The sequence below is a fragment of the Microtus pennsylvanicus genome, chromosome X (assembly GCF_037038515.1).
Source record: "Microtus pennsylvanicus isolate mMicPen1 chromosome X, mMicPen1.hap1, whole genome shotgun sequence".
Classification (NCBI taxonomy): domain Eukaryota; kingdom Metazoa; phylum Chordata; class Mammalia; order Rodentia; family Cricetidae; genus Microtus; species Microtus pennsylvanicus.
Genome location: NC_134601.1, coordinates 18,301,512 through 18,321,903, shown reverse-complemented (window position 1 = coordinate 18,321,903; position 20,392 = coordinate 18,301,512). Strand labels below are relative to the sequence as shown.

The window sequence follows — 20,392 nt, the reverse complement described above, 5'->3', positions numbered from 1 at the left end:
AGAAGCATGCAGGCATGCATGGATGAGCCTGCTGCAAGGAGCTAAAGTAAGGAAGCTTGTGTGTTGACCTGGACCTTGAAGGTGCACACGGCTGGTCCGGGAACTGCAGTAACGGGGGCTCGAAGGGACAGGACTTCCTTCACCAGAACACATGCTGTCCTGCCCACTCCTTCAGGGCACTGCGGTCCTGACAGAGCTTTCTCAGATCTCCCCTCTGTCCTTGATTGCAGTCTGATGCACAAGGGAGGCTCCAGACATCACCTCAAGGGCCACCATGGCGGGCCTTAGTGACCAGTCACTCGCCAAGGTGGACCTGCTTCACCTCCATCCTCTGAGACTGTCCTTCCACTCGAGGGGGATCACACCTAGTTCGTCCTCAGTCCCTGAACCTAAGAATCCCTGATTCTGGAAGAGCGGAAAGGAGGGTAGGCAAGGGTCTAACCAAGGCTCTTCCACTTCCATGGTAAGGTTCACCTAGAAATCATGTCTAGTGACTCTGGGCTTGCAGTCACACATGGCTGAAACGGGACCCCACTATCGAGGGTGGGAAAGGCCCAGAGCACCTCCTCTTCTCGGTGTGCCCGCCCGTCTAGCTCTCTGCCCTGGACCAATCTGGAAAATGCCCAAGAGGTACAAAAGGTGCCTCCTGGAAGGTCCCTAGTCCCTCCAGCAGCAGGCAAAACTGCCCTGCCCAGTGCCCTCAGGCCGTGGGGCCCCAGCACAGCTTTCTCAGACTGCTCAATCTGGCCTCCTCCAGTCACATTCAGAAGCGAGGCTCTGGACATCACGGGCTCGCCTGGGGCCCCAACCTCGTCACAAACCTAGGAGGACAGGATTCACGTTGATCCCCACAGACCCTCCTTACCCACGAAGGTGCATCACACCTAGCTAGGCCCACGGGGCAATGACACATACGTGACTTGAGTGTTGGGGTGGCACACGCGTGTCCCGGAATAGAGCGGATTAAGGCTTGCGAGGACCTCAACACCCACCGCCCCTTTCACCTAGGCCCACCCTCCACGGATGTCCTGGAGGACATCAGAAGTGCCCAGGGACCTCGGAACGGGCCATGGGGAGGTCCCTAAGTGTTTCCCCAAGCACCCGTGTTTCTGGTCTGCTCTTCCCAGTCCCGCGTCCCTCACAAAGCATTCCTAGACTTTCCTCCGGGAACCTGGGCCATGAGGAGCGGAGATGTGGTGTGGAATTCAGGAGCCAGGCATCAACCACCTCAGGGAAGATCCTGGGTCCTAACACCTGGTCACTCACCTAGAGGAATGGCCTCGGGAGGGCGACCCGAAACCCGGCTTCCCCTTGGCAGCGGTCACAGCCAGTTAGTTCTCACTTCCGGTAAGTCCTTGGTCTCTGTGGAAAAGCGTGGGCGCGTGAGCATGCGTGCTCCTGTCCAATGTCTTTAGGCCCGCCCACAAATACGCACAAGCACGTACGCATGCAATCGTGCACACACTTATACACGCGTGGAGGGGAAATTTCCCTTTAAGGCTCGGAAGGACCTTAAACACCCACACTCGTGTTTTGACTCAGCACAGCTGTGGACCTGTGGACCCGGATGAATGTCTCACTGGCCCAGACATCAGAAAGGGCCATGTGACAGGTCCCTGGTCCTTTGTGAGCACACATATCGTCCCGCCCACTCTTCTCAGTCCCTGCTTCCTATCAGAGCTTTCCACACAGCCCTTCCAGGCCTCCTCCACTCCACTGGGGAATTTGGGCTCAGGATGTCACATCAGAGACTAACCTGGGTTTCAGTAACTACTCACTCACCCAGAGGGACTCAGCTCTCCACAATCCTCAGACTGACTCCCTTAGCTCTTTGTCCTCCTTGTGGGCAACAGAGGGGGCGGCATCCTAGGTTGGCCTCCCTATGGGGTGGTGTTCTACCTCTATAGAGAACCATGTCAGCATATGTGAGCCAGGCTGGCGCTGGTCTGTCTTGAGACCGACCCTGCAATGAAGCATACTTGACTTGGAGCTTTCGGTTGTGCGTGCACAAACTGGAAACTCACCTAGGAAGGGCTGAAAGTGCCCGGAACACCTCTGCTCCCTGTTTGCAATGTTCACACATGTGGAAGTAAGGACCTGTGCGGAATGGCAGGAATGCTCAAAGTGTACTGAACGAGCCATGTGGAAGGCCCCGAGTCTCTGCAGGGGCATACAAGCGGTCCTGGGCACAGAACAACGTCCATCCACACTTTGCTTCGACTGCCAAGCGCTGACCACCGAGAAAAACTGCCTTTCATCTGAACTGAGGATCTCCAGACACGAAAAGAATCTCTGGAATCGACAGCCTAGCGGCTCAGGTCAAGGTAGGCTTGTCTGCCTACAGATTTCGTAGCCCACAGGATCTTCTGGAGCCTGGCAGGCCCTGCTCTAAACATCAAAAGGCAAATGCGACCTTCAGTGACCACGGAGAACCCTGAGGTCTAGGTGCCAAACAAGTAAGTTCTCTGTCGTTTTTTAATCAGAAATTCAAGTAAAATTTCATCCTTCTCAAAGATCTCTGATGCAGTTTGACAGCTGAGAGGTTTTGTCAGTTTAAAAGGACAACCTCACCAAACAAATTTCAGTAAACTACAAATACATGACCTGCAGGCTATAGAGGTGTGAGCTTTTATAAACACAAGTTATAAACACAAGTTATCAAATTTCTCTCACACGCTGTGTTCCATCGTCTTAACACTTTTCATTGTGCAATAATATCTGTCACAGCCATTCTGACATAAATATGCTACTGTTTATACAATGTATATGTCTGAAACTTCTTTTTTCACAAACCCTAAGAATTCTTGTGAGTTCCAGGAAGCTTAATTGAAGGATTCACCTTAAACTGTCTTAAACAGGTGTCAGAGACACCAGACATTTCCATACCAGAAACACCAGACAGGAACAAACAGACCAGCTACCCCAGCATGTGACCAGCACCCAGCCTTCTCACGTTCCTCAACAAGATGATGCCCACAAATATGCAGGAAGCAGTCTTAAGAATCTGCCACCCCAATTCCTTTAACCAGTGGTGCCTAACATCCAGCCTTTTTATTATAAAAATCAGATGGTAATGTAATGGTTTGTTCTGTTCCTGTAAGGGACAAGCCACCCCTACTCCCTCCCCCATCTGCCCAGGCAAGGTGATCTTCAGATTCCAACCTGATTCTCCCTCTGAGAGAGGCCGCTTCTGTCTCTTCCGTCTCCCCATTTCTCCCCTTCCACCATCTCTGTTTCTGTCTCTTACTCTCTGCTTCTCTCTCTGCTCTTCTCCCCTTCTCCACTTTATAACCCACTAAATAACTATCCAAACTCTCTGTGCATGGTGTGCCTATCTACATCTAGTGTATCTCACCCACCGCGTGGCTCCCTGCCTGGGATTAGCCTGCTTCAGAGACCTACGGCGTAGTGTCTTGGCATGCTCATCTGTCTGTCTCTGCTCATGGGACTGGCTTCCCCATTGAGGTCTCTCACACACCACTTGGCTCCCTGCCTGGGACTCTTTGGCCCTGGAAGCCACTGCAGCCACGTGGGGAACTATGGCATCCCTGCCTGGATTTGGCTGCTCTCGGGACCTGCTGCCCACTGCCTACCACCATTTCAGGGACCTGAGCATGGTTTCTTGTCCTATTGCCTGCTGCCTGCTGCCACTTGGGGATCTGCAGCATTTCACTTGAACCATAACAGTTGTTCTTGCTTGACTCATGTCTGTGGTTGGGCATGTGCATCTGGCCTCAGTAAGCCCCTTCTGCCTGAGTATCACTCAGGCTGCTTCTCTGGAGGACGTTGGGTGCCCAGTGATGACTGCAAAAGTACACAAGGGTCCCCTGCCCACTGTACAGGCTCATTTGTGCCCAGCCTTTTTAGACCTGCAGTATGAGGGTCACCTTTCTGATTGCCTTCTGGAGCCTTTTCCAATCTAAAGAATAAGGGAGACTCCTGGCTGTCCTGTGTTGTCCAGCCTGGGCTCTGATACTTCCTGGTCTTACTGTCCTCTCCCAAGGACTGTGAATGCATGATGACCATGCTGTGCCACCTTATCATCTGGGCATGCATGAACCATGGGGGCTCAAAACACAAGTTCTATGATATCTGACCTTAGGGAATGCAAGAAACTTATGATGGCAGCAGTTAAATCCACCCCACTTTACAATTTAGGAAGGAAATTAAGAACTACAGTTAAGCATAGGAAGCCTCCCAAGCAAGGCCTTGGTGCTGTGGGGATTTTCAATGCTGTATCTACTGTGGGGAGCACCTCTGTGTCCAACAAAATGGGAAACGTTACATCAGTCCATCACACAGTCGCTCCACCCCTGGGTATGGGCCAATCCCCTGAATAGAAACCTTTGAACCAATGCTCATGGCAGCCCTTTTGACAGTGGGAAACTCCCCAATTACCCACTCATGATAAAGAGACACACCAAACGTGGTGCATCTGCACAACAGAATTCTATACTACCCAGCCCCGAGAAGGAATGCACTGCCACTCCATGAATGTTGGGAGCATTTTCAGTGAAATCTGTCAGACAAAAGGCACATTCTGTAATGATCCACTCCTGTGCCATGGGCAGAGTAGACAAACCTGGAAGAGGTGAACTTTCCAAGCTGCTGTCATCTAATCTAGTGAGAAAACATGCCACTAGATGCAGTGATGGCTGCATGGTATAGTAGGCATGACTTCAGGCAGCTTAGAGGAAGACGTTTCTTCTGTGCCTGTGTTTCTGTGTGTGTGGTGTGTGTGCGCATGTTGTGTGTGTGTCTGTATGGTGTGTATGTGTCTGTGTGGTATGTGTGGTGATTGTCTGTGTGGTATCATGTGTGTTGGTGTATGGTGTTTCTGTGGTACATGTGTGTGTGTCTGTATTGTGTGTGTGTGTCTGTGTGGTATGTGTGTGGTGAGTGTGTATATGTGTGTAGTGAGTGTCTGTGTGGTATGCATGTTTGTGTGATGTGTGTCTGTGTGATGTATGTGTGTGTATGGTGTGTGTGTGTGTGGTATGTGTGTGTCTGTATGGTGTATGTGTGTGTGTGGTGTGTGTGTCTGTGTGGTGTGTATGTGTGGTATGTGTGTGTATGTATGGTGTATGTGTGTGTGTGGTGTTTGTGTGGGTGTGTGGTGAGTGTGTGTGTGGTATGTCGTATGTGTGAGTGATGAGTGTCTGTGGTGTGCCTGTTTGTGTGGTGTGTGAGTGTGGCTGCCTGGAGCCCAGGTAGAAAAACCGAAAGATGCAGGCTGCCCCCCCCCTCCCCCCCCCCCCCCCCCCCGTGCTCCCCGGACCATTTTCGGAATTTGGACCTCCCACTCTGGTAGCATGAGTTCCCCCTTTTTCAATTATTAAAAATATAATGTTGTTCTTGAGCTGGTCTGGTTATTTATCGTACCGACCAAATACGTCAACATCTAGTGCCCAACGTGGGGCTTTTAGAGCCCTTTATGGCTCTGGCCAGTTGGGGCCGTGCCGTTGCACACTTTGGCTCCCCTCTGGCCTGCGGGCTTGCATCCAGCCCAGCACCCTCCCCATCTGTCCCTTTCACTTGGTTCCATCCTGAACCTCCTTCAGCTGCAGGCCTCTTCCCAGATTCGCCGCAGCAGCTCCAGCCCCACTCCCTGCCATGCAAGCACCATTAGCCCAGCCGCTGCAGCCAGGCAAAGGCCATTCATTTGTGCTTTCCAGGCTCTGCAGCCATCGGAGCGGGAGATCTGTCTAGTGTGGCTAAGAAATTCACACAGCACACAGTCTGTGATTTTAACTTCTTGATTTGAGCATATCTTCCAGTATTTCATTTATAGTCAGCCTATCTCAAACCGAACAAGTGGATTCAGGTACACCCCGCCACCTACTGGCAGACAATGGTTTTTGCACCTACTCCTGCTGATTGAACCACAGTTAAGATTATTTTAAATTTAAAAAGGGCAGTATGTCAGACAATCTAACCATCCAAGGTTTCCATAGACTTTTTACTTACACCATGTGTGAGGTCTTACAAGGTGCATATGACATCCCTCTTACATGGCTATTTCTAGGTTTCACCCTTTTTCTTGTATTCTGTAGTTTTTTCATAATATGGTTTGACCATAGGAAAACGATGCAGGCTTTACAGACTGAATCCAGGATTCTTAGAAAAGAAGTTGAAAATCTAAGGGAGGGCACGACCATCTTAACTAACAAATTTCAGCCGGCTGAGGTAATTTCAAAACCAATTCCGACTGATGCCAACCTCTTCAAGAAAGAGATTGGAGTTCTCAAGGAGGAGACTAGATCTTTGCTTAATCGGTCAACTGAGCTAATTTTGGAAAAGGTACAGTCTACTAGTAATTCATTTAAGGAGAGATTCGGTGCTCTGGAGAAGGAAATGGCTGATTTGGCACATAAAATCCAGCCCATGACAGTGTGTACTGAAACATTATTTGAGAGGATTCACACTGTTGGATGTATTAATCAGACTTAGTTGAAGGGGTATGACAGATTGACTGATAGAATGTCCATCCAAGAAGGTACTATACATGCCATGAGGATTATGTCCAAGGATGAGCTATTGTCTCTAATGGACAGACTTCATACCTTAGAATCCTCAATGAGGGCATTAGAGCAGAATACTGGACAGGAGATTCAGACCTTGCAGAAGGTAATGGTAAACAGATTTGAAAAGATTGAGGAAATTATCGACTTTGATAACCAGGAGCAAAAGGTAAAAAGGCAAAGTTTAACTTCGTCAGTACGTAAAACTCTCCAGGATAGCTTCCCCAGAGTTCTACCTGCCTTTCCAGTAATAATATCAGAAAAGGTAGCCGGCTCCAAATACCCTAAGGCTGTCAAGGAATATACATGGGAGCCCATACACATGACTGATTTAAAAGAAATTAAACAAGAAATTCTAAATTATGGACCTCACCCGTCCTTTTTTAGAGAGATGGTCAAAACCTGGGCTTTCAGTAACAAGGCCACAATCACGATTGGGCTCAGCTAACCTCAGCTGCCCTAGAAAGTGGACTGCAATTGCACCGGAGATGCCTTCTTGGTAATGAGACACAATCACTCCTGGCAACACTGATAATACTCCCGAGAGAATGTTGAGCACCAAAGAGACTCTACCTGGAGCCTTTCTTCTTGGCCGAACTGGCCTTTGGGCAAAGAAATGCCCATACCTCAACCACTGACAGTGATACAGAGTATCCGCAAATGGATAAAACAGGACTGTCATATCCTGCCAAGACAGGGTAAAATAGTTTTGAAAAGTTTCTTGCCTTTAAAAATGATATGTCACTTACATCAGGCCTTACCCAAAGTTGGTTGCCTCAACATTGCAAATGAGACTTTGCGTGATTGCCCAGGTAGTCAGTTGTCTCTGTCATTTGTTGCACATTTTGGAAGTTTCTCGATTGTACTTCCTGTTTACTCAAGTAATTTTACTTCCCTTCTCAGATCTTTGATGGAGTTGAAGATTAGATAATTGTAGTTACCCTCCTCATGATTTAGCTAAACTCAATTTCAATACATTATTTAGACTCCTTGAAATAAAATGCTTAGTAAAACTTTTGGTATGCATTCCTTGCTTAATATTGTTTATTGCTTGTATTTTTATATCTAGTATCTGTTCCTATTGTATATAGTTGTATTGGATTTATATCGATCTAGTATAGACAAAAGAGGGAGATGATGGGGAAGCTCAGCCAATCACATCTGGTTAGGGTATGGCCGCCTGGAGCCCAGGTAGAAAAATCGGAAGATGCAGGCGCGCTCTCTCTCTATGCTGTGCTGGCCAGACCATTTTCAGATTTCAGACCTCCCACTCTGGTAGCGTGAGTTCCCCCTTTTTCAATTATTACAAATATAACTTTTGTTCTTGAACTGGTCTGGCTATTTATCACACTGACCGAATATGTTAACACTTTGGCTAGGGAGGAAGTGGGTAGGGGTGTTTAGGGGAAGAAATGTGGAGAATGTTGTTGCACAGTAGGGGATTGGGTAGTTAGGGTTCAAGGGAGTAGGGACAGGATAGTGTCTCTGGCAGCATGGTCAAGGTGGAACTTTCAGGGTCCCATTTCCCAGATAGTCGGGAATCTAGAGGTGCTGTGACCCTGGCAACCAAAACTGGTGCTGTAAGACACTGGCTACTGAGGGAGGGATGGGAGCACAGCACCCAGAAACCATGGACATACAAGAGTTCTGTCTACTTATCCCACGCTGGTGAATATTTGCAAGGTCCTGTAGGATGGAAAATTCAAGAGTTCCTTCTGGTGGCCATTGTGTCCCATTGTCAAGGTAATATTGAGGCCAGATCTTAGTGCATAGAGAGATTAGCCGTTAGGGACAGATTGTATTGGACAGCCCCAATTTATAAAGATTGTGTAGAAGGCAGCCCTGGGGTGATAGAGGATTCAGCTTCGAATTGCAAGAGCCCATTTTTATAAATCTATGCCAAGTATTGGGACTCAATGTCTACCACAATGCATCCACTGTGATAAGATTCTTGAGACTCTTGAGAAATGTGTGGGCCCGTGTCTCCATCCCATGCAATCCCTCCTCAGTGAGGACTGCCTCGCCACTGGTGGGGTCGGGTGCCTGGCACGACCTTGACTTCCAGAGTTGCCCTGACAAACCACAAATGTAAACAGGGTCCTGGACCCTAAAGGCCTGTACTTGAAAAAGGGGAACTCACCCAGACAAGGCCGAACTTAGCCTGGCAGAGAGCATGAGCAAGAAGGGCATTTTCCAATACATAGCCCTGGGCCAGTGGGAAAAACAGCCCCCTACCCGTCTTTGTGTTGCATTACTCAGGAGGTTGGGACCACTGGTATAATTAATAATGGTCCTTAAAGTAGTGCTGGGTTCTGTGTGAGCAGGTCCTTAGCCCAGAAAGTGAGAGTCAGGGTCTGTGGAGGCGGGGTCTACTTAACCCAGATATTGCTGCATCAATATTGATGCATCCCATCCTAGCCAGTACCCCCACTTGTTTTGTAATTGCTAAACTCCATGAAGGCAGGTACTATTTCTATTTGGATCCTATACTCCACTCTGGGACCAGGAAATGCCTGGCCCAACCCAGAGCTACAGGAATTAACCTCCTGTATCCTCACTCTGTCCTCTACTATCCATGAACACATCATTTGTAAGGGGACAGAGCTAGTGAATTTAAACAGGTGCCAACGTTCATACTGCAGACTTCCTGCTGCACCTCAAGCCACTGTAGATAAGTTGACAGACAGCATCTCGGGTTAATAAGAGTGCCTCCAGAGTGCCCAACTCCACAACCCTAAGGAGGAGGATCATTGGTTGATCCTGGTCTGTGCCTGGACAGTGAACGACAGCTCCCAGGTTTCTCCAGAGCACCTCGTGGGCCTTAAAGGGGGTACATCACAGTCCTTTTCCAGCTGTGCGGGAGACAGAGACAGAACTACTGCTGGGCTAGGAAACTTAGCTCCTGGGTCCAAGGGAAGCCTCTAAGGTGGCAATAGATGAAGTGGCTGGCGTTTTGGCCATGGATGGAAGGGGGTTTGGGGATGGTGTGGAGAGCATCCATGCTATAGGGGTCTACAGCCTACAGGGCCGCCTCTCAGAATTCAGGACAACTTTAGAAACTCAGATCATAAGGCAAGAGGTACAAACAGTGGTGAGCTGCTTGGCTGGGTTGTCACAGTTACTACCAGGTCTAGATGCCCGAGAATGGCATTAAAAGAGACCAGTGTGGCTCTGAGCACTCACGGACTGTATATACCAGGATTGTAGCCTGGGCCTCATACCACCTTGTTTGAGACAGGTTCTTGTTATGTTGGGGGTATAGTCCCCAGCCCCTAGCATACTTCCCAGCCTCCCTGACCTGGAAGTTGCTTTGGTCTGGACTTTGAATCCCAGCATGAGGGGTCAGGACCTCTCCCACAGGGTATTTAAGATAGTTCCCAGAGGAGAAACATATGGTATCCCCTCCCCACCGCCAGGAGGTTGCATTTGCAGCCTCCCGGTTCCCCCTTGGGGCCAACTGAGAGCACAGGAATCCAATTAAACCTGGATATATTTTAATTTGGCTTGTTGTGATTTTGCTTGATTGGGACTTTTGCTTTGGCAGAGAGCTTGCATTAGAAAAAATTCCTAAGAGTTCTATTCTGTGTTTTCCCTGCTGACCCATCTTACCGGGGTGGGGGGGGGGTTGAGAAGCTTCTAAGCCACACCTGGCTTCCTGTGAGGTCTGGGGATTTGAACGCAGGTCCTCACAGTTGCTTGCTAAATTATTTTTGCCACTGAGCCAAATCTCTATCCTAATTCCCAATCCTTGGGTCCTAAATTTTTCTGTGTAGGAGCAAGAAGGAGTAAAGGATCTAGAACAGAAAGGAAGTGGTGTCTGTTTTCCTGGAACTGGAGTTACAGATGGTTGTGAGCCTTCATGTGGGTACTGGCAGGTCTCTGAAACAGCAGCTAGTGCTCTTAAGTGCTGAGTCATCTCTCTAGCCTCTGAGAGGTTTTCTTTTATTGTAATGAATTATATAAACAACATTGTACTTTCTTAGCAACTTAAGTGTACAGTTCATCAGCACCTAGGGCATTCACAGTGTGCTGCAAACAATGTCATCTTTCATATATAGACTTTTCCTCCCTTTCCCCAGACTGGAGCTCTTTCTCCTCTAGATATAAACTCCCCAGTAGTCATCTCTGTATTTTCTGTCTCCATGGCCTGAGGTACCATAGGACTTCTGGGTTGAATCTTCAATTATTTGTCCTTTTGTGTCTTGCCCCTTCCATTGAACATAGCAGCCTGTAAGTTGGTGCCTACACTTTTAGCTGTCAGCCTTACTGGAACTTATTGTAAACACTGAGAAGCAGAGCAAATTTTAAGGTGCTTCTTTGGAAATGTTCATTAGAGTAAGTCTATAGGTTGTGGAGGAAACAGGATATTCACTGAGTTGGTTTTTGTTGTTTAACTTAGAAGTCTAGCAGAATGTCAGTTCCCACATTCCTTAAGTGAACAACCATTTTTGAACCTCAGGAATTCCTCCAAACTTCCACTTCTTACCACTGGAAAGGTTTTAAAGATCTAACTTACATAGCCATACATATGAATAAAATTGAGGGGCGGGGAAGCCCCACTGTTTCCTGAACAGTTAGCTCACATATAGCTAACAGATTCCCTAAGAGCTTTTTTCCTGTGGTTTGGTCATAAGGTGCAGACTGTTCAGGCATGTACACATACCACAAGGAAATAGTTGGTGGCCCTTTGGAGCTAGTTAGTCCTTTCAGTGGGTAAAAGGAAAACAGAAATAATATTGTTTTGTAGTTGATTGTTTTTACCCTTTACTCTTGGGGGGTGAGGCACCACCCAGGTTTCAAATAAATTACACAGAAGCTTGTTCTTTCTTATGAATGCCCCACCTTGGCTTGGCTTGCTTATAGCCAGCTTTTCTTAACTTAAATTATTCCACCTAACTTTTGCCTCTGTGCTTTTTCATTCCTCTATTTCTGTATACCTTTTTTTACTTCTTTCTCCCTGGCTTGCTATGTAGCTGGGTGGCTGGCCATTGATGTCCTCCTCTCCTTGTTCTCTTGATCCTCTTCTTCCTCATTTCTCCTTCTATTTATACTCTCTGACTGGTAGCACCACCTATCCTCGCTATTGGCTGTTTAGCTCTTTATTAGGCCATCAGGTGTGTTAGACAGGCAAAGAATCACAGCTTCCCAGAGTTAAATAAATGCAGCATAAAAAATGGAACACCTCTTTGCATCATTAAAGCAAATGTTCCACAGTATAAACAAATGTAACACATAATAATATTCCACAAACCTGTTTAGTCTTTTACTGCTATCTCAGGTATAATGAAGTGGTATGGAACAATTGTCTATATTCTGTCAATCATGTTTTAGATAAATGCTGATTGCCCAGTAGCCAGGCAAGAAGTATAGGTGGGACAACCAGACAGGAAGTAGAGGCAGGTCTATGAGAACAGGAGAATTCTGGAAAGGAGGAAGCCCATTCCTCCCCAGTCCTGTCCAGACACCCAAGAAGGCAAATGTGACCTGCCCTACTGAAAAAGGTACCAAGCCATGTGGCTACCATATACTAGAATAATGGGCTAATATAAGTTATAAGAGTTAATAAGAAACCTGAGATAATGGACCAATCAGTTTATAACTTATGTAGACCTCTGTGTGATTTTTCTTTGAAACTTAACAACTGTGGGAACCAGGTAGGACAGACACCTCCGGCAACAATGAAGAAAGAAAGACTGAGATTGAGAGCTGTCTCCTCCCATTTTATAATCCTCTCTAGATCTGGGATTAAGAGCATGCACCATTACCACCTGGTTTCTATGGCAACCTAGTGTGGTTACTGGGATTAAAAATGTGTGTCATTACAGCTACTGGTATTAAAGAGGTGTGTCATTCCTACCTGGTCTGTTGGACTAACTTGTGTGACTGTTTTACTTTTCTGATCTTCAGGCAAGTTTTACTTCTTAAAATACAAATGAAATGTCACTACAATGGTGAAAAGAGAAACCACTTTATGTGAACTCATGCCCATATTTCAGGGTATGGGAATAGCCTTTCATCTCAGTACCTTAGTCTCACAAAAATTAATTTTTCCCTTGAGGTATGTTCATACCTAATCAACACAGACCTCTGTTCAACATATTCATCTTTATTTCCAGGCTGATGGAGGCTTCAACTTGTAGCTGTGTACTTATTTGGAATATAGAATCCCTTAGATGTAAGGAACAAGACATATCTTCTCTTAAGTGCTTTGGAATTTCAACACATTTCTTTTCAATTTTAGCCCTCTGAGCAAAAAGAAGCTCAAACTCAACATAAATGAATAGGGTTGGAGAAAAGGAGGCCTAGAGAAAGGAAGAAACACAGAATACAGTTTGTTTTGTCCACACTTACAAGGGAAATTTTTTCCATGTATTGCTCCCTACTTCTGTTTTGTCAATTATTTGTTTTAGTTTATAAAATGATGTACTTTATTATAACACTTTGTACATTCTCATGTTTGTGATATTGTATCTTGCACTTCTTGACTGCAACTGCCTCCACCGTTCCTGCTCTTCCTCATGTGCTTCATCTGCATTATACACTGCAGTGCTACTGTTGCATGTGCACGCACGCTCACACACACGCACGCACACACGCAAAGGAGTGTACCAGGAGACAGAAAACACAGATAAAAAGACAGATACCAGAAGGCATCATATGTATTCTTCTGCTCCTTGCTCAAGGATGTACTTTCTAACTTCCATACTCCAAAGATAAAAAAGAAAGTATGATGTGTGTGACAACTCGTGTATAGGAAAACAGACCACACACACCAATTAGCCCAAAGCACTGATGTGCAATATTCTCCCATAAAACAAACAGGGAGGAGGACCTCTAAATCCAACAAAGGCTACAGACAAATGAGAATTACAGAAGGAATCAGGACAAAGGAGCAGGAGAGATGACTTGAGAATTGATCAGACAAGCACTTCAAAGTCTACAGTGAGAAACCTGCAGTCGCATGTCCCCAAGAAAACTCAAGGACACAAATGAAAAGAGAAGTAAACAGGAGCTTCTGGGAGGCATAAAAAGGCTGCCTCTCATCAGTACTTGTCAGGTGTCAGTGACGTCAAGCAATGACATGTCCCCATCGTTGGGCTTCAACCTCTGGAAGAGGATGGTGTAGGCAAGGAAAACGGCGTTACTGGGACATATAGCCCCATGAATGGTAGGTGAGGAGACAGGGTTTTGTTCTCAGAACTTAACGTACAGGGGCAGTGGCAGTTAAAGTCAGAGGAGAGGCTGAATATGCAGGTAAGAATATTTCTGACATGCAGGCTCTGAGCATTGCACTGCCATGTGCATGGCTAAGTAGAACACAATGGCCTTAGACATGATCTTCCCTTAGAAAAGAAATGAACACATTGAAATTGTTATTTCCTCCTCTAGATGGAGTCAAAAGCAGGAAGAAGGGAGGTCCAGAGATTGTTCCATTCTTAAAGGTAAGAAGGATTGAGTTACACTGTTGATGGCTTTTACAGAGAAACAGCTCATAACACAGAGGGAAAATGTGGGTCCATTTAAAAATCTTCTGTACATGTTCATTGTTGTGACCTTCTGAGTGTGGAATCCAGAAGCTGACAAGACGTGTCTGCCTCATCTATTCTTCATGTTAGTTTTTTAGACAGGGTCTCCTCATAGAACACAGTACTTGCAAATCCAGCCATACTGGCTGGTCAGCAGGTACCAGGGTTCTTATCTTTGCAGTCCCATTACTGAAAATACAAGCACGCACACTATGTGTGATCTTCTTAACCTGGGTAAGAGCCCACTGTGTGCAGAAAGGAAATCCAGGAATTAGCAGCAAGGACTAATGCTGAGCATTCTCCCGTACAAGGCAAATGGTACTGTGAATCTAGAAGCACAGGCTGGAGGACACAAGGACATTTCACAGAGATTCAGACAAGAACAGAGACTGAGAAAGAAGACCGGGCTTGTGTAAGGTTGCACTTGAGAGCCCACTGAGGCACCAATTCGGTGCACAGTCACAAAAATATGTCATGGACTGTGATTCCAGACAAGAAAACAGGAGCTTCAGGGAAGTATGGCAGGGCTGCCCCTCATCAGTACATCACAGATGTCAGTGACTCCAAGGGATGACAGGTCCCCTCCTTTCCTGCAAACTGCAGAAGTCTCTGATCTCTGAAATGTGAGAAAAGCTGGGATACTGATGTTTTCTGCAAAAAGTCAGCCCACAAGTAGCAAATGTCTCATTTACAGTAAGAATTCTCCGGGGATGGGAAGATGGCTGAGAATGAAAAGTGCTTTCTGCATGAGGTGAAAACCCGACTTCATCATCCAGTACTCATTTGACAAAAAGGTATGTGGACAGGTATGTTTAATCTCAGCACCAGGGAGACAGAGACAGGAGGATCAAAAAGAGAGCACACACACACACTCACAAACATGCACACGTGCAAGCGTGCTCACACACACACACACACAGAGAGAGAGAGAGAGAGAGAGAGAGACAGAGAGACAGAGAGACAGAGAGAGACACATGCAGAGACACACACACAAACAGAGAGGGGGAGAGTCCTTTGAAATCAGGCTATCCCTATGGTCACAACATTTCCAACCCCTTCTTTGGCTTCAAAGCACAGCCTCAAAGCACACATGTGTTCCTCTCCTTCAACGTGAGTGAGCAAAGAGGGAGGTAATGGAGAAAGCAATGGGACCTGCCCCATCCAAGGCACCCTAGAGAGGACAGGGAGTATGGGGAAGAGTCAGAGACACACAGAGAGACACAGTGTCATCAGGAACCTGGTGTGCTGTCTGGGTGCGTGGGGTCCGTGCAGAGAGGGCAAGTCTGCGCATAGCTAGCTAATACTCCACCCATAGCTGGTGACGGTCCAGACAGGAGACCCCACGGGACTTCTCCACGCTTGGGCACAGGCCACAGAGGGCTAGGCCCGGCCTGAAGCTAACAGGAATTGCCGAATCCACGTAGACAATCTGCAACGTCAAGCAAGTTCGTGAACGTTTATTTCGGGGGTAGGGGGGTAGGGGGGTAGGGGTGGGGTCTGTGTGTGGAGAAACACGTATGCAGTGAGGAGCGGTCATAGCAAGCCCCACAGTCTCCCAGATGGTTCTCTTTTGGAGGTGGAGCTGCAGGGGGTGATGGCAGAAAGGAGGAAGCTCCCTTCTAAGGAGTGGGCGCAGAAGGGTCCCTGCCAGCCCCAATCCTGGCTGCTGACCTCTTCCGGGCCACCTTTAGGATGGTCTTCTCAAAGAGCTCTTTTTCACGATAGTGCACAGGTGGGCCACGCAGGTACTTCTCTTCTGCCTCCTTGTAGCTGAGCTCATCCAGGGCAGCGATGGAGCAGATGATTGCCTCTGGAAGAAGAACCTCCATGGTGAGCCGGACTTGGTCTCCTCTTGCCAGCGAGAGCAGGGCCTGGTCTGCCTCCTTGGATATTTCTTGCAAATGTCTGGCCACGAGGTGCAACTGGTCTTCATCCTCCAGGTAGGTCTCAATGCAGAAGACTTCCCTCTTTGACTTCCAGAGGTCGTCCAGCCACCGGGACGGTTTCCTGCCCTTCACGATGTCCAGCAGGTGCTGGTCGGCCCCCTTTCTCTTCACGATGAAGTCTACGAGCTTCTGGTTGGCTCTGTCCCAAGCGGCTCTCATGCGGTCAGGCAGGAGTTTCTTGCGTGGCCTCTTCCCACAGGGGGCGGTCTCCTCCTCCCAGTCTTCCAAGTCTGCATAGCTCACCTTGGGGAAATCAATGCGCAGGTCGCCCTCTTGAATGGCTCTCCTCAGCGGGTAACTGGCTCGGGCGGTGTAGTAGTCCATAAAGGAGCCCCGGAAGGAGCCACAGGCGAGGTCCTCTCTGTAGCGGTCGATCACCGAGAGGCACCAGTTGATGCCCTGGCAGTACACTTTGCTGGCTCTCCGCAGGAGGGAGAATCTCTCCCCACAGTCCAGGAGCTTCAGCTTGCGGAGAGGGACGCGGACACCCCTGCGCTCAAACTGCATGTTGCCCTCGATCAGCAGCACCCTGGCCGTCTTGTCGTTCTTGCTGACACTCTTGACCACCGCCGGCCAGAAAGGATGGTCCTGGAATTTGAACCAGACCAGCATCCCTCGTTCGATGGTATTCGTCTCCTGGGCAGAAGCCACACTGGTGGCTTGGCAGTCTTCCTGAACTCCAGGGGCTCTCCTCTTGACCGGAGCCTTAGTCACCTTCGAGTGCACTCGAGTTTCCAGTCCCGAGAGCCCGCAATGTGCACACAGCACATGGATCTTCCTTTTCCTGCCAGCAATGCGGACTGATCTTCGCAGGCTCGGGACTGGAGGCGCGCAGGCTGCCGATGCCCCCTCTGAGTCTGGCCTCGGGGTCGGTGGGCCGGGATCCTCCTTGTTCTCTGGGAGGGTGGTCTTCCTTTGGGCTCCAATGGCCCGGATCTCTAGGCCTCCACACCTTACTCGCTGCTTGAGAGCTTTGGGCTAGGTAGAGGCATGCCTCCTAGGTGGCCCAGAGGCAGGTCTATGCTCATTGTTAGCGCGGGCACCCTCCCTAGAGGCCCGGGTGCTCAACTTTCTCTTGCCAGGATCATCACCAGCTTTTCCTGCTGGCGTCTTGCAGGAATTTGGCCGCGCTCTGGTGCCCCTTAACGTGTTCCCTTGCATTTCAGAGTAAGGGGACTCTACAGCAGCGTGGGCCTGGGCTTCCCCCCCTTGCACTGCAGGCTCATTCCCTGAGCACATCAACACAGGTCCTGGGCGGCCTCGCTTCCCAGGACTCCTGTGGGAGAGCCCTTGGCCTTTCTGGTTGCGCCCTTGGGGGTGCGGGAGCTGGCCTGGGCTGCAGCTGGTCTCCTCTTTTGGAACCTTGGGAGCCGCTGTGCTAGTTCTTCGGCCACCTGCCCTTTCTCCGTGATACAAGCGGGTTGCCTCGCCCAGAACATCCAGGGCCACCTTGAGGGCTCTTCTGTATGCCCTGGTCTGCCCTGGCGGGCCACTGCCCTGTGACTCCTTTCCGGCCAAGGAGGCGATGGTTACAATTTCAGACTTGGTTAGGGGCCTCGCCTCTGTGCTCCTCACTCTGGTCTTCTCACCAACAGAGAGAATTTGGACCTCCAGGAAAGAGGCCCCTCTCCTCTTACTATGGGCCGAGGTCCTGGGTCTGGTCAACACCCTTGCAGGCCACAGCTGGCCCTTCCAGCCACAGAGCACATACTCTGCAGAGTCCATGGCGATGGAACCCTGGGGCTGTTCTGATCAGGGCAGGTTGACCCCCTGCGTTGTGGTGGGCACTGCTCCCTGCTGGTCGTCTCTGTCTGGCCTGGCTCCCCTGCCTGCGGTGCTGTCCTCCCTCCAGAATCTGGTAGACAAGCTCAACCTGAGGGCCTCTCTCAGGGTGCTGTGGGCCTGCCCTGTAAGTGTGGGAGAGGGAAGCAGAGCTGCGTTAGGACAGAATTAGCCTTTAGTGGATACTGAAGCCACAGCTCAGTGAGGTGAGGAGAGAGAAAGCTGGGGGTGCCTAAAGTCTGTCATACCACAGGGATGAGGGTGTGTGCCTGAGAAGATATGGAAGGATCCAGAGCAAATGTGTGACACATGGTCACCCACCCTGAGGCTAGGGTGGTGAACTTCCTCCCAGAGCGGTGAGTTTCTTTACTTGGCTTGTGTATTTTCTTGCACATCCAATGCCTTGGGGGCTCCCTGGGATTCCGTCCAGGTGGGGGGAGCCTCATCCCTTTCTTTCCTAGGGAGCTAACCCCCCCCTGTGCCCCACCCCAGGAAGCCTGTGCACACCTAGTGCACCTTGCCTTCTGCACCAGTATGATACCAGGTTGAAGAACGTTGTGTGTGTGTGTGTGTGTGTGTGTGTGTGTGTGTGTGTGTGTGTGTGTGTGTGCGTGTGTGTGTAGAAATCTTCATGGCGATTTGCATAACATGGCAGGTAAGGATGGTTGCTGTCACTGTCATAGCTTCTGGCCTCCCTCCCCTTCCCCGCCCCCTCATAGTTTGGTTCTGACCTCTTGCTCCCAACTCCGTGCTGGACCTCGCTATGGGATCAAGTGCATGCGTGGCACAAAGGAGACCCCCCCAAGGAAAGCACTTCACCGTGGAGAAATGCTTTCTAATTGGCAGACTCAGTAGTGTCAGATGAGAGCAACAGGGTAAGTGTCGCCATTGGTATTGCCCACTCTCCTGCTGCTGCCTCAAGTCCATGGGCCCTGCACACCCATATCTGCTGGTGATGGGCACTGTTCTACCATCAGATCCCAGGCCACAGAACTCTCCTGCCCACAACCTCTGTTAATCCACAGGGTCGTCTTAGACAGACAGGAAATCAAAGCGGCTGTTTGATGCCCTGGATGGTCACTTGCCCATCCCTAAGTCCAGAAGGCATGCTTTGAATCTTAAATGGTGTCCAATCTCATCTGTATAAGGCTTAGCTCTCCTGTCCACGTCCCTCCATTCTCTGCCTCTCCACACAGGGCCTCCCCCGTACTTCTCTGTGGAGTCTCATCCCTTTCTGCTCACCGTGAGTAGGTGTGTGTCAGGGGTCTACTCCTTTCCTGACTGCTTTGCCTTGGGCCCGCGCTTTCCTATCAGCAGTGAGCATGCCGTGCGTGTCGTGCATGCACTCTGGAAACAAAGCCCACATTTGTCTGATCCTCAGGAGAGGCCCACTGAGGGTGCCGATGACCACACAGGGAAGAACCACAGAGGGCTCACAAGCCACTGTTGCTCACTGTTCCTGCCAAGACGCAGGCGGCTTCTGTCATTACCGGGCCAGCACCAGGCACAGCACCGCAGAGTTGAGCACCCGGGACTCCTGAAGCAGTTCCCTGAGGACCCTGGTCATTTGGGGGACTCCTGTTAGCCCACGACCCCTTCGGTGAGTGCGGGCACCCCGACCTCTCCCTTAGGGACTCCAGGCCTTGCCTTACCCATGGGAATTCCCGACCGGACAGAAATATGGGAGGCAAATGATATTCGCTTCAGTCCCTCAGCCCTCCCCGTCCCACCCTCTGTATCCATAAACACCCATCGGTAATTCTAGCACCAGATCCCTATTCACTGCTCAAATGTACAGTGTCCCCTCTGCCGTATTCCCGTTCAAGTCTTACCGACTTCCAATCTGATCTCACAGTGCATAAAGTGGCTCTCAACATGCAGGAGTCTAGGGCTGGCCCAGGCCACACCTGCTGGGTGATGCAATAGTAAATGTGGACTGTGCAATCTGGGGCCCAATTTAGGGATCACCCGCATTGGTTCTTCCTCCGAGAAATCTGTGTGATCTCACAGGGTTGGCCTGCTCTGATCCAGCCTCCGTGGAGTACTAGGCCACAGGTATCTATCTGCTGAGGACACAGAGGAAAACATAGGCACCTCAGTTACTTCTGGCTGCCCTCTGCTGGACCTTCCGAGCACATGCTCACCAGCAAGGCTGACTGAGCACCATCTATCCCAAGCAACAATGCCCCCATCCATATGCGGGTACCACACCTCGGGCACGAGAGAGCCCACCGCTCACTCGGTGCCCTTAGCAATCACGGAGGCCCGCGTTATAGTTATAGAATGCAAACTTTCCACCCCAGGCAGGGGTGCCTGCAGGATCTTCTGCTTCCCTCAGGCGTGATGTTCTCAGCCTCACACACTTCCTGAGTTAGAAAACATACCCGGGAATATCAAGTTTGAGTTCAAGCCCACATGCCAGGGCATCCAGGCAGCATCTGTAACTCAGTCACAGAGAAAAGCGTCTGCACCCATATCAGGCCACGCTCTCCCCGGTGTGTGTATTCCATCTGTGCAGGCCTACTGCGCCATGCCTTAGAAAAGCCCTCTGTCTTCTACAGCCTGCTTAAATATTGTCAGTTTTGCCATCCTGCTCCATCGATTCAGGCATCCCCTC

The 20,392-nt window shown here is 49.4% G+C and overlaps 1 pseudogene; it reads right to left on the bottom strand.

Annotated features, from left to right (window-relative positions):
- Positions 1–15,666: 15,666 nt before the first annotated feature.
- On the bottom strand, positions 15,667–17,718 carry LOC142840862 (putative PWWP domain-containing DNA repair factor 4; annotated as a pseudogene).
- Between the last annotated feature and the right edge of the window lie 2,674 nt (positions 17,719–20,392).